Source organism: Aethalodelphis obliquidens, unplaced genomic scaffold, assembly GCF_003676395.1.
Source record: "Aethalodelphis obliquidens isolate GAN/ISIS:26980383/991018 unplaced genomic scaffold, ASM367639v1 scaffold52, whole genome shotgun sequence".
In the NCBI taxonomy this organism is placed as follows: domain Eukaryota; kingdom Metazoa; phylum Chordata; class Mammalia; order Artiodactyla; family Delphinidae; genus Aethalodelphis; species Aethalodelphis obliquidens.
The window spans coordinates 11,744,867-11,759,612 of NW_020837996.1; the positions used below are offsets into that span (position 1 = coordinate 11,744,867).

At 36.4% G+C, this 14,746-nt stretch overlaps 1 long non-coding RNA gene across 1 annotated transcript in view; it reads left to right on the forward strand.

The window, feature by feature from the left end:
- Positions 1 to 14,142, forward strand: part of LOC113608259 (uncharacterized) — a 300,860-nt gene extending 286,718 nt beyond the window's left edge. Inside the window, exons 5-6 of the long non-coding RNA XR_003428280.1 lie at positions 13,098 to 13,232; positions 14,090 to 14,142. This is a non-coding gene — a long non-coding RNA (uncharacterized LOC113608259). The remainder of the gene's footprint in view (positions 1 to 13,097; positions 13,233 to 14,089) is intronic.
- The last annotated feature ends 604 nt before the right edge of the window (positions 14,143 to 14,746 follow it).

Here is a 14,746-nt window from a genome sequence, read left to right on the forward strand (position 1 = left end):
AAATTTCTTTTGATGATGTGTGCATGCCTAATCTCCTTCAGAAATATTTTATCATTTGAAATAGGAATGTGGAACTCCAAATCACCCTAAACACGATTTTGCTAACGAAGTAGCCAAAATTCTGATTCACCTCTCATCCCATGTCACTGAGCCACCTGTCTTAGTTTTCTGATTACATGGCTCAGGCTGGGCACAGAGATAATGCCTTTACAAACTGTTACTGCCACGAAAATTGTCAACAACTGCGTGAGGTTGAACAGCTGAGTCAGTATAGCCATCTTTGTTTAGCAAAGCACTGCACCCTGTATGCTCACAGTGCTTTTCTTATCTTTCAAGTTGAAACATCCAACTCATCCTAAAGCATTCATTCTGTAATTTCTGATCAGAAACCTATGAAAGTTAGGTGAAGTGCTGAGAATAGAACAGCAGATCTGCCCTCTGGGGTGGTCGAATCTATCTAGTGTTAAATTAATTAAACAACGAGGCCCTTAGACTGCGGAGGCGCTAATGCTGTGGCCTACGTGAGCAAACCAAAATCTAAGCCTGCAAATGCTTTAGGGTTCCAAAATCAATACACTAAGGACAACCAATCACAAACAGCCAACTAGGCTTTAAGCTATAGCCAAGTTATGCTTTCCTTTCTCGGCTTCTGCACTTTCTCTAGACACGTCTCCCCCCGTTCTTCTCGGCAGAGCCCTCTGAAACACTGAAGGTTTGGCACTGCCTGGTTCCAATTGATTTTTGCTCAAATAGACTTAAAATTTTTAATATGACTCAGTTTATCTCAACATGATATATAGTAAAAAAAAAAGTCATAAATTTTCTCTTTTGGCTTCTTCCTCTTTAAAATCTTTTGAATAATTCTTTTGATGTCACATTAGTACGGATTAATTACGAGCATGTGAGTAAAAGCACGCTAAAGGGAGAGAGACACATCCATCTCTCTTCAACTCACCTTTTCACCTCCCTCGTCTGGTTTGGCATATCTTGCCTGGAGTATTATGGAAGATTCCCTACGGCTCTTCCACTCTGCAGGCTAGCCTCCCTCCAGTTCACTGTGGATTTTTATTGTGTTATTCTTCCTAAACAATATGTGTTATCTACTTTTGAAGCTTCCTAGTTTCGGACAGGGCAGTGTTTACAATCATTTGTTTAGCATTTAAAGCCCCTTACAACTGGGTCCATTATGAACCTCCTTCAGTCAATCTGAATGTATGGCTGCTCCTCTGTGCAAAGTAATTTTTACTCTGTACGTGCTATTTCATCTGCCTGGAATACATTTCTTACCCACCATTTCTACTTGCCTGGAATGCATTTTATTTATTTTATTTTTTTACCCGTCATTTTCATTATAGACTTTCTATTTCTTTTTTTAAAGCCCAGCTGAAACGTTAACATCATCTGGATTTTGCTAACCTCTCTGACCCAGTGGTAATACTTTTTCCTTTGTGCGCCTATAACATCCTGTTATTTCAGAAACCATCTTTGACACTTATGCTTCCTCTTAGTATAGATATTTATGTACTTGATTTTATATGTTAAGGTATGTATTTCTTTCAAATTTTAATGTTTTTGATATTGGGTTTATCTTAAAAACTCTATGTATATTTATTGATTTTCTTTTTTCCTATAAAATTATTATTTTGATTTAACTCCAATTGATGGTGTCTTATGTTCAGTGAAATAGACACTATGCCTTGTGTCCGTTTGCTATAACGTGGGTTTCTTGGGTGACAAGGACCATGTGTTACGCAATTTTCTATTTTCCACAGCTCCTTGCACATAATAGGTAATCAATAAATGCTTTTTAAAGGAATGAAATACACAAAATGATATAAAAATGAAAGATAACAATATACTGTTCCTTGGCTGTGTGTGAAATGAGATTCTGCACTTTGAAGCTTCTCCGGGAGTTCAAGTCATAAATCCTTCTCCAATATTTATATCATTTATGCCTATTGTACACCTGTCATGATATACTGGGAGAGACAAAATGTACTTTGCCTCTCATGACGTTTTAAGCATGATCTGTTTATTTTTTCTCCAGTCCAGCTACTGTAATAATTTTTATGCCACACTGCTTAAGTAGGCAATAATACCTTTTGCTTTGCTTTATTTTGTTTCAGTAATCTTGCTCAGCCAGCAGGGAGGCCTATTAGTAGCTTTCTTGGAATCTATTTACAATAAATCCTTTCTATTTACTGTGTATAGCTCTTTGCCAAAAGTCATCCAAGCAGTTTTGATGCTTCTTCCTGGCCCTAAGTTGGAAGAAACATCAATTCAAATTGCTTCACATAGATTTCCAATTATTTCTGTGCTTAGAGCGTTGAGAGATTTACCCTGAAAATTTACTATCCTTCTGTTTTGTACTTTAAGTTTTTTCTTCCATTTTTTAAAAAAGGCACTTAAATGTATCAGGAATTATCTTCACTTGATCTTTGAACCAAAGCATCTCTTCATTATTCTTCTTTCCCTCCTTGGATTGTTATTCTCAGTTTTTTAAGGATAAAGACAAAATAAAAAATAAGAAGCCTAACTCATGCAATGACTTTCATTTTTTATTATGTGTTCCTAATCCCTGTCTGAATAACAAAAATAATTATAGCAGCTAACATTTTATGTTTACCTTTTGCTATGTACTGTGGGAAGCATTTTATGTCAATTATCTTAATTTTTAAAAAAAATTTTTCGAGAAGAGGGCTATTTTTTTTAATTTTTATTTTTAAAAGGGAGACTTTTTTTTTTTTTGCTGCGTTGGGTCTTCATTGGTGCGCACGGGCTTTCTGTAGTTGTGGCTAGCAGAGCCTACTCTTCGTTGTGGTGTGTGGGCTGCTCATTGCCATGGCTTCTCTTGTTGCGGAGCACGAGCTCTAAGGGCACAGGCTTCAGTAGTTGTGGCATGCAGGCTCAGTAGTTGTGGCTCGCGGGCTCTAGAGTGCAGGCTCAGTAGTTGTGGCACACGGGCTTAGTTGCTCCACAGCATGTGGGCTCTGGGACAGGGCTTGAACCCATGTCCCCTGCATTGGCAGGCAGATTCTTAACCACTGCGCCACCAGGGAAGTACCTATGTTAATTTTTACAGTAAACTTATGAGGAAGAATTGTTATTATTCCTGTCAAATGTAAGGCAGATGATGTAATTTCTTTTCTCAAAATCCTCTAATAGCTTTTTATTCTCTTTAGGGTCCTTGCTCTGAACTAACAGGTCTGTTCCCCAGCTCTGGCCCCCTTTACTTCTTGACTTCCTCTTCTGACACTCTACCCTTCATCTCTCTGCTTTTGCTCTCTTTTGCTACCTTTTCTTGTCAGGCATAGTCTTGCCTCAGGGCCTTTGCACTTGCCACTCATGAAATGCTGTTTCTTTCCATGGATATCCACACTTGTTCCCTCACTTTCTTCAGGTTATCATCAAGGTCATCTTCTTGGTGACATCTTACCTGTCCCACTCTAAAATATCTATCAAACACCTATGTAATACTCCTCCAATTTTGCCTCTTTCATTTCAAAGTGTGAAGGCAGAGATTGTAGCCTCTTTTGTGAACTTCTGTGTTTTCAAACCCTAGAGCAGTGTCTGACACGTAACAGGAACACAGTAAATATGTGTTGAATGTATAAATATGAATTAGAGACATTAGATAATTTAAATTATTTTAACTAGTAATTAGTGGAGCTAAGGTTCCACATAGATCGTTTTATTTTTTCACATTCAGCTTTTGAATATACTTCAGGAATTTGTTGTATAAAAAGTAGAAGGTTGTCTGTAGCTTCTCCATAAGTAATTCTTCTACATTATATTGTTTGACAAAATAGACCAAGACTCTCTGTTCAGAGTTGACTTAGATTCCTAAATGTCTTTCGGAAGCATTTTTAGAAACATCATGCACACAAGTTGTCTTCTTTGAATTTATTTTTTAACTGAAATGTGTCCATAAACTTCTCATCTCTGAACTGCCAAATTATACCACAGTCTGTTGATCAAGATTGATTCTGAGCATGTGGGACACATTTTAAACAAGAAAGAATCTTGTTTGTCATTTGTAATGTGATAGCTAATGCACTGGAAACAGATTGCATGGACATTAAACTTCTGTCCACACATCTATGTTCAACAACTCAAACAATAAATATTTGCCTTGATGATTGCTTTCGCTGGAGAGATGCAAACTGCCATGGCTTCAAATTTTTTTGTATTCCTGTTCTTTTCTAAAGAAACTTTGACTTGAATATAAACACTGGCAAGGAAAATGTATCATTTTTAATACACATTTTGAGAGACTAGTTTGGTGATATGCTTCCGGAACAAAAGCTAGAGTATAATCAGTCTACTAATAGGAGCAGAAAGTCAGTTCTTAAAATGACTCTACAGACACCTTGTTAATGTTGAGGATGATTTGAGCTGACTGATTATATTGCTGCTTTCTTCTTATAAGAGATCTCAGTGCATGAAGTGGTTGTATATGTAATTTAGGTTTCCATGATTTCCAGCAACCTAATGATACACAGAAAGTTGAAATAAAATTCCCACTTTTTCCCAGACAAAATAGGCACATTTTCACTCTTTGAACATCTGTCTTTTAAAGACAGAAAGGTATTGTGGTTGATGGAAAGATGATAGTTTAATGCCTCTTTGGTGATTTGCTTTTCTAATAAATTACTTCAAAGTTGTCCTGCTAGTGCTCTGGGGACCCAGCAACATTATTGTATATAGTTTCAGGATAGAAAGAGGGTAGGAGAGGCAGCTTAGCCTAGAGGCAGCTTAGCCCAGAGGCAGCTTAGCCTAGAGGCAGCTTAAGCTATAGTACTTCAGGTAATACTATACTATACTAAACTATACTCTACTATACTATACCATACTATACTTTAAACTCATACTTCCAGACAAGTATTTTAGTGGTTTATATTTGAATCACATCTCTGTAATTCAACAACGCTTTGTAAAATCCCACTTCCTCTCTCATTTCTTAATATACCATAGTATCCCTGAATGTTTCATTCTCTCACTTTATTTCCTGTCTTACCAAGCCCCAAACCATGTGTCCATTGTTCTTGGAAGCATCCTCATTCCTCCAATCAGATATCACTATACCTGTTCTCCAAAGTCAGGATGATAATATCCTGGGGACTGGGTTTTCAAGAGAGCAGAGAAGAAGGAAGAGAAAGAGAATGAGCAAATTCTTTATAACTGGAGGTGATGTAAGAAGACTAGGATCAGTCAAATGTTAAATTTCTTTTGTCTCCATCAGAATATTTTTACCTAAGATCAGGTCTATTAATATGAAGGGCTCCACAATGGTCAGGTAAAAGTAGCATGCCTGTAACCTACAGTATGTTCATGTGTGATTCAGAGATATGAAAATAGACATTTGGGAAGGTATAATTTTGACTTTAACACAGGAGAACTAAGATATTACAACAGTAATTAATTCTTTAGTCATTCTGAATATAACATTTTAAGTTTGCCTTTGGTTTGGACTTTATAATGAAAACATAATTGGGATCATGGACGTTTCCCTTTCTTCCTTTTGGAGAATGTCCACCCCCCTTTCTATCATTATCTCCAAGCTCCTATAAGACAGTACATGTGGAGTTTTTGATCATGCGGGCTTCCTTCCTAACTTGATGAGCTGAAACGGGATGACGTTTTAGTTTTCCTTCTAACTAGTCTTGAGCTAGTTATAGTGGATTAACTTCCTCTTTCTTAGTCTTTAAGGCTAGCCTGATTCATCTTGGTTCTCACTATACATTTACAGATACATAGTGAACTCCTACTATGTTCCAACTATTGTGTTAGGTACAGGTTATATCCGTGATGTGTCCCTGCCACAATTTTGCTTTCAGACTCAGAACTAGTGTTCAGCAGAATGAACCCTTAACTCATGTCTACCCTGCTAAAATATGCTTGCCTAAATCTTTATCATCAAAATTCTCCTGAGAGTAGGGAAAATGGTAATCAAAGGGCTAATCCTCTTCCTTCCGTTTCCCCATCCTATAACATCTTCATTTGAGCGAAAGGTTTCTGTCATGTTCTTTGCTCCCAGGGTGGGTATCAAGTTTCACCTCAGTATTTGTTTTTCTTTTGGAAGTGGGTATTGCTTTCTTGATTGCATATACAAGACTCCTGCCCAGTTTGTTCCTAATTTGGGGCAGAGAGCATGACTGTATATTTCAGTGGGGTGGTGAAGGACAAAATCGTAACTGACTTGAAGTTACTGACAAAATCGTAACTGACTTGCACAATGAGATCAATCTGTTTCTAGTAGTCAGTCTTAGTTTGGGTCCCCCCAGGAGCAGATCTTGAGACAATAGAAGGACTTGAGTGCAAGTAGTTAGCTTGGCAGGTGCAGGAAACATGAGTAGGGGAGTGGGGAAGAGACACAAGGAAGGTGGGGTAGCCAGTGTGGGAAGAACTATCAATGCAGCCACTGCTATTGGTAACTAGATCTTAACACCTCTGGGAAGTTCTGAAAAAATGGTGTAAAACACACACCTTGCCTGTGGGGTGAGCAAGCTGGGCATTTACCAAGCAACTCCATTCAGCCCTTGGTTTAGACTGCTCCCTGGGGTAGAGGTGTTAGTTCCCTCCACCGCAGGTCTGCTGGGTGCAAGGTGTGGCAGCCTTCCAAGTCTTCAAAGGCTCCTGGGCAAAGAGATGCAGATTCTGGCCGTTGGTATTTGTACAGGAGCAAACTGAAGTAACAAGATCGGAGGGATATGGGCAGGGAACCAGCAACATCTGCTCTAGACTGATAGTCCACGATTTTTATTTTCATGATTTCCAGTCATTTGGCACACGTAAAATGCTTAGCACTTATTTCTCAGCCCATTTAAAGTACTCAAAATTTACTTTCTTCTTATTCTTTTGGGTAAATAAAATTTCTGCATCATGAAATAACTTGACATGACTAATCTTCATACCTGAACACTTCATTTATCAATGACAGGATTAGTGCAAAACTAGTCTTATCAAGTAATACTTAAGGGTGTTGTATATTTGATCAAAACTATTTTGGTAAGTTCTATTATAGCCCTGCTATTTGTGATTGGAATTTCTTCATACATTTTTAATGCTTAGAATAGACACATGTTAACCTGCCTGTAGAATTTTAAAATGCTAGAGCTAAAAATAAACATACAGATTATATAATCAGGGCTCTTGCCACCTGGTAGCTATTCAGCAGATGAGGAAACTAAGGGTCAGCGAGAATCACTTGCCTAAAGCTCTGAAAATAGTCTTTTCTTTCTATAACCCTGCATAAAGCTGGAGAGAACTCTAGATACAGGGTAAAATGTTTTGTTTTCCTGGGACTGAGGATTAGATTATAAACTTCTGGAACTAATGTGGAAGTCTCTGCATTTAGAGTTGTTGGCTACGTCTTGGAACTTAAACCACTTGTTCCTGGGGTTTCTTTTCTCCTTGAGGTGGAGATACAACAGTGATAGGGTTTCCTTATCTTTGTGGATCATACATATGGCTCAGATGGGGTACTTACTATTTTTTTAAACATAGGCTTGACTTTCATCATCTGCATACTCCTTGCACCCAGTCTGTTGGCCTCATTTTATGTTTAACACTGTGCTTTGATGCTTGACTTCTTATTAATTTTACTTCCAGAAAATTCCCTGGACTGGCTTCTATTATAAAGGCTTTTTATTAAAACTGAGAAGAGTAAAGTGTATAAGCAAGTGGGAATACTTTAAATTCTCTCCATCTTGATTTCTACTAGATATTTAAGATTTATAATAAAGCAAAATACATTGAATGCCCAGACATTTAAATATGGACTTTCTTTTGCTTTTACTCATTGTTGCATGCTTCTCAGTATTGAGGCTACAGAAACTGTGAAATTTTTCTTGGGAATTCTTAAAGGGCTATCAAAATTATTAAATAAAACAAATTCCCTTAGGTGATAATGAATTTTTAACCAACTGTTAGGACAGAAATCTCTTTTTTTGTAAAGATGATTCTAAATTAAAAGGTATTGTCAAATAGAGTAATCCAAAAATTAAAAGGTGATCAAAAAGAATCTCAACTACATGGAAACTAAGAAATTCACTCCCAGGTTATTCTCAAATCCAAGAGAAGACAGTGAATATTGCAAATTCTTTAGAAAGCAATTTAATGAGACACATCACATACAAACCTACAGGCTATAGTACAAGTTGTAATCAGAGTCCTAATGCTTACCTTAGCAGAGAAAGCAAAAAATAAAAGAATTAAGAAGTTAGGAAAAAGAAAAATAAAGCAAGAAGAGGGACTTCCCGTGTGGCACAGTGGTTGAGAATCCGCCTGCCAGTGCAGGGGACACGGGTTCGATCCCTGCTCCAGGTAGAGCCCATATGCCGCGGAGCAACTAAGCCCGTGTGCCACAACTATTGAGCCCGTGCTCTAGAGCGCTTGAGCCACAACTACTGAGCCCGCTCACCACAACTACTGAAACTCATGCACCCTAGAGCCCACGTGCCACAACTACGGAGCCCACGTGCTGCAACTACTGAAGCCCGTGAGCCTAGAGCCCGTACTCCACAACAAGAGAAGCCACTGCAGTGAGAAGCCTGCGCACTGCAGCGAAGAATATCTCCCGCTCACTGCAACGAGAGAAAGCCTGCATGCAGCAACGAAGACCCAACACAGCTAAAAATAAATAAAACTTAAAAGAAAAAGCAAGAAGAGACAAATAGAAATAAAAGATGTTATTTATAAAAAAGAAGGCAAAAATTTAAAAAATTCTAGAGAAGATAAATAAATACTAATCTGGTTCGTTGAAAATGACAGTAACATCATTACCCCTTAAAGTCTATTAAGGAAAATAATAGAGAGTAAAACTATTGAAAATGACCAAAGAGTAGCACATATTTATTTGTTGAATCATGAATTTATAGAGTGGGAACTATGTGCAGGGCATTGTACTGATAAACACCTTATTACATTTAATCTTCACAAAGACCCTTTTGTGATGGGCACTACTTTTATCCTCATTTTACCTGTGAAGAATCTGAGGTTTAGCAAGATTAGAGAAAGTAATGTGTGCAAGATTACACAGCTGGAAATCAAACCCAGGATAACAAATCCAGCACCTTCATTCCTAACCATTGGTTGGAGATGGCGGTTCTTATTTATTTATCTTTAGTTACAGTTCTAATGGAAAACCCCAGTGTGGGTTCTATAAATCACCCTTCTAAGAATTCTAGTGTGAAGTTTAAAGTACTTTTTAGTTAAAGAAAATTTCCAGGAAAAGTCCTACGGAATAGCATCAAACTTTTAAAAGTTTGTTGTTGCAAATGCATAGAAGTATCTTTTGAATAATCACCTACTACAAATGTGGGAAATTTAGTATCAGTTGTGGGTAGTGAATCTGAACTCTTTCAGCCCCAAGGTTCTGTCCTTCCTCTGGTTAACAGGACGAACTTTGTAGGAGGGACTACATTCTCTCACCTGTAGAGTCTGACCATGGCGATTACAGTAACATGAGTTCTTCAAAACTGGATTTCTTCCGCCCTCTACTGAAAAGTCTTTTTAGGACTAAGAAAAAACTAAGATTTAATGAGAACAGAAATCCCATGGCCATGGTTGAGACTTTAAAGTAGAAAGACTATTTACTAAAACTACATTATTTTTCTCTTCACACTTAAAATGCTCATTGCTTTAAACATGCACAGTTTCTGAATCTGTTCAACTGTCTGCTTATTTTCTTGTTAATGCAAACCATGAATATGTTATCTGAATCTAATTTAACAATTTGAACTTCCGTTAACACCAAAAATAAAATTGATTCACTCTCTCAGCACAACGTATAAATCCTTTCAGGGTAAGGTATGGTGCTTTAAGTTATACAGGTACAAATTTTTAATATTTAAATAAAAATATTTTCCTCAGTTCCAGCATTTCATACACTCTTTGATAAAAGAAAGGCTGTTATGTTATGGAAATAAAGTCAAATAATTTTGGAAGGAACATAGGGTCTGTTCCTTGGTTGGGTGCCAGTGATAATCTGGCCTCAGTGAAGGGAAATGTCCACATATTTCCCTTGGAGGGTAGTAAACCATTTAGAGCAAAATAGTAAAATGCATTAATCAGTTTTTAATAGGGTAGCAAATAGCATGGGTGTTAAATCAAGCATCTGATTAAGTAATAAATATTGAGTTAGCAAAAAATATTTAAGGAATCCTTTTAGAGAGAGACCTTCACTGTAATGTAAGTTACTTATGTCAAATCCTTGTCTTGATTTTCCTTATGCACTTGAAGTGCTTGGCAAGCACTGGCACATAGTATGTTCTCAAATACTTGGTTGAAGGAAAAAAAGCTTATTTTACTTATACTAGTGAAATATGTTAATGCAGAGCAAACATTTTAGATAAAAGGCAGAAAGGATTTTCTCTCTTTGGGATCTGTTGAGAACCAAAGCATGTCATCAAATTAGTTGGGTATTTCTCAGGATGCTGAATGGCTCTGCAGAAAGGCACAGATGTAATCGTGGGTTGGAAATTCTTTGCAACAGTAATGAAGCCAATAAACTTGGAAGATTAAAAGAGATTCACTTCTAAGGAATTACAGTGGACTTTGTTAACTTAATGAAATTGTATGTCTAATCTTTTTTAAGTCTAGTGGCAAAAGGCTTCTTTTTATGAGACTGAGTTGGAAAATTCTCATTTAGACCGCCATAACATATTAGATTATGAAATTATTTCTTTCAGGCTTGTGAGAATTTTAAATCTAGGTTCCTTTCAGTGGAATATAGGTTTTTAACAGGCAAGTAAACATTCTTCTTAATTTTCCAGCAATGTGCAAAAATCAAATCACTGGGGCATTAGTCATTAGAGATTCATTTCAGTTATAACCCTAAAGTTGTCCCACGGAAGAAGAATGGGTGGATAGGAGAACTAAAATCGTAGAATTTTAAATGTCACATTGCAGGTGATTCTAATTCAGTATATTTTTAGCTGAGTTCTCCATAATCAGAGCTCATCAGACTATTGACTATATTCAAGAGCTAAGTACATAAAAGGAAGAAGTCAACATCACAAGTTAAATTTACCTAATCTCCATGATTATTCTGGCCCATGTTGTTAACTTTTGTGGCTTCCTGGGATGTAACTTTTGGACCCTATAATCATGTACTTATGACTTGCTAGAGCTTTGCAAATACATGTATTTTCTAACAAACTTCAGATATAGATAAAACCAATCTCAAATGATAGTATTGGAGTATTTTGTCCTTGAAGGGAAAATCTTAGCCAAAAAATGTAATAACTCAACATTTAACTTAATTTGGCTTTGAAAATGGTATTTCAATAAATGATTAAGGCTTTAAAGAAGAATGCATTGTTTCTCCACACTTAAAATTTAAAACACAATGGAAAGAAGGATTGGAATAAACTACCAGTTGACAAAATTTTTAAATTCAGTAAACTGTGCATAGACTTGTATTGTAGCTGTTGACATCTATATAGTTTGCTTACAGTGACTGTAACCTTTTCAGAGGGTCCAATGGATAGGTCTTAACTTGAACTATAAAGGCAGTTTGGAGAAATAACCCAGAGAAATTGTTCTTTTGAGCCCCTTCATGCAAAATGCAAGAATCCTTGCTCTGATCCACCTACCTGTTTAATAGTTTGCTTAGTAAAGGATTATGCCAGAGTCATCACGAGCTAGGTCTTAAGGCCAATTAAGGCTTGGTGAAAGGAAGATGTAACCAATTGATGTCCACATAGCTTAGAGTCTATTTGATCTAGGTCAGGTGAAAATCTAGGCTCAATGACCATTTTTTCTTTAACTTATTATTTAAATGTCTTTTTTTTAATTAGGAAATTAATATATGCTCACTGTTTCCAGTGAAAAAGGAAGCAAAGATACATGAAGAGAGAGGTTATTCCTCTTTCCCTACTCCTTTCCTACCTTAAAAAATGTTATTGGCACAACTTTATGCTTTCCCATACAAAAGTATGAGTACATATCAAAAAAGTGTATGCTTTATAGTTGTTTGTTTTTATAAAAATGCATCACGTTAAATATATTACTCTAAATTTTAATTTTCTCATTTAACAATATGAATAGACTTCTCAAGACAAGTGATACAGATCTAACCACGTATCAGAAACACATGGATAACTTAAGACACAGATTACTGGGCCCCATCCTCACAGATTCCAATTCAGCAGGCCTGGCGTGGGACCAGAGAACATGCTTTTCTATCAAGTTCCTGGGTGATGCTGAGGCTGCTGGTCCAAGGGCCACACTTGGAGAGTCATTGGCCTAATCTATTCTTTTTGATAGCTATGGACTGTTGCATGGAGTAGATGTACTGTGATTTATCCAACAATTTCCCTTGTTGGTGTCCCTTTATTTTTTCTTTTATTCTGCTACTATAAAATAGTGTTGCAATAGACATCTTTGTTCATAGAACACAGGGTTTTTATTTCTAATGGATAGATTTCCAAATCAAGATTAATAGGTCAATCCAAGAGGTCATTGCAATTCACAAATTATTTCCTATCAGAGGTTATGTCTCCCTGTTTTTTCATCAGTGCTTTTTTCTCACTATATTATTATTTCTATATGAGATTAATGAAGAAATGACATCTTGTTGCTTTTACTTGCATTCCTTTAAACCCTAGAGAGGTTAAGAGAATTTTTGTGTATTTATTGACTATTAGAATTTCTTCTTCTGTCTTTGCCTTTTCATCCATTTTTCCTTCAGTTACTTCCCTTTTTCTTAATTATTTCTGGAGATCTTTTAATACAAGGAATATTAACCCTTTATCTAACATAGGCATTGAAAATATTTTCCTCAGTTTCTCATTTCTCTTTAATTCTGCTTATGGTATATTTGCCATGAAAGGTGTTTAATTTTTACATAATGAAATATTACATAAGGCTTTTAGGTCTCCTATCTTGCCTAGGGATAATCTTGTATAATGCAAGGTTACACAAATACTCTTCTTAAATTTCTTGTAATGTTTTAACCATTATGTATTTTGCATTTAAAAACTTATTTCATCTGGAATTAATTTTAAAATAGCATGTGAAATTGGGGTACAAGTGGCAGGCCTTTCCCCACTTCAGGGACAGGGCATTTTTCTCCTCTGTGTAATTTCTTCCAGGCCTCTGGGTCAGTACAACCACATGCAGCAAATGGACAGGGGCAGTCTTTCTGGAAGAGAAGCCCAGGCTTCTGCTTGCTGATTTCCTTCAAGAAACAAAGAAACCTGAGTCATCATTGGAGACCCCAAACATAGGTAAGCCCTTTCCCTTGGGTCTGATCCCTTGGCTTAGATCACAAAAGAGAATAGTTTACAGCTGATTCTTGGTCCCTAAAGACACCTTTGAAGTGTTATATGTCCTGCTCACCAGCCTCCCATCCCAATATGGTATTATTTAGAAAGGGTATTTAGAGTGAATCAGGAATCTGTGTTCAAGCTGCTCTCTTCTCAGAACACAAACATTACACAGTTAATACATGTTTATACTCATTGGGGGAAAATTAGTAAATAGAGATTAGCCAAAAGAAGGCAGGAAAAATCACCCATATTTCAACCATCCTGATATTCCTAGTCTTTTGATATATATCTTTTCAGATTATATAAATAAATAAATAACAAACACATACATTTTAAAATAGTACTTTCAATGCTTTTTTTTAATCTTCCCTATTTTTTGACATTTAGGTTGTTGCCAGTTCTTTGTTGTCATATATACAATGAGAGAAACATCACTTTAGTCACATTTTTGTGATGATTTATTATTGTTCCTTTAGTATAAATTTCTAGAATGGTGTATATTCATATTTAAGATGTATATTCATGTTCAAAATGTTTCCAATTTGCTCTTCAGGAAAATTCTGAAGTTTACACTCCCACCAGCCATGTACGAGAATGCCCATCAGTCCATATAACTCTACAGAAAAAAGTTTGTATGACCAAACGCAAACCCAGTTTCTCTTTAAAAACCATTTGTTCCTTCTATGGTAGATAGGTAGTTTATTTTTATTGTTTGGTTGCTCAGGATTGATTTTTCCTTTTATGTGTAAAAAAGCGTCACAATTTCCCACTCTTGTATGTTTCACATTTGGGTAAACTACTTCCCCCTGCTCCAGGTCTGGGCTCGTATGAACACATCAATATACATATCCTCATCCTCTAAGACTGAGTAAGTAGTCCAAGCCAGGTTTGTATCAATTTTGGAATTTTACTACAATGAGAGGAAAGAAGTTCTCTCTCTGTTATTCTCCAGGATGTTGAAAACAACAGAGAAAATTATAGCAGAGAAATGGAGAGAGAAGGGGGAAATGGTGAAGAGAGAAAGAGGGGGACAGGAGGAGCAAGACAGAGTTAGCTGTGCCTGAAGCAAGAGCTGCTGCTGTACTTTACATCAACATGAGCCAATCACTTCCATTGGTGAGTCTACCTTTCCTCTTACTCCTTTTTAAAGGCACTGATCCAGCAATTTCTTTTCTATAATGTATATAATGTATATACAATATAGTCAGTATAATGACTATAATGTATAGTCATTATTCAGTCATCTAGAACGTATTCTTAATTTTTAAAGGTAAAATAATTATTTTTCAGTCATCACAAATAATTTGGAACCAAATAAACATGTTTTTCATTTTCTTAGCATTTACTATTACAAAATGTTTACTATTACAAAAAGGTTCACACAAGGTAGGTTGTTTGTCTCCTTGATAAAGTAGAGAACAGAGATAAGAGAAGACTTTTTTCTCATTCCTTCCTCACCTTTCAGCTTTGGC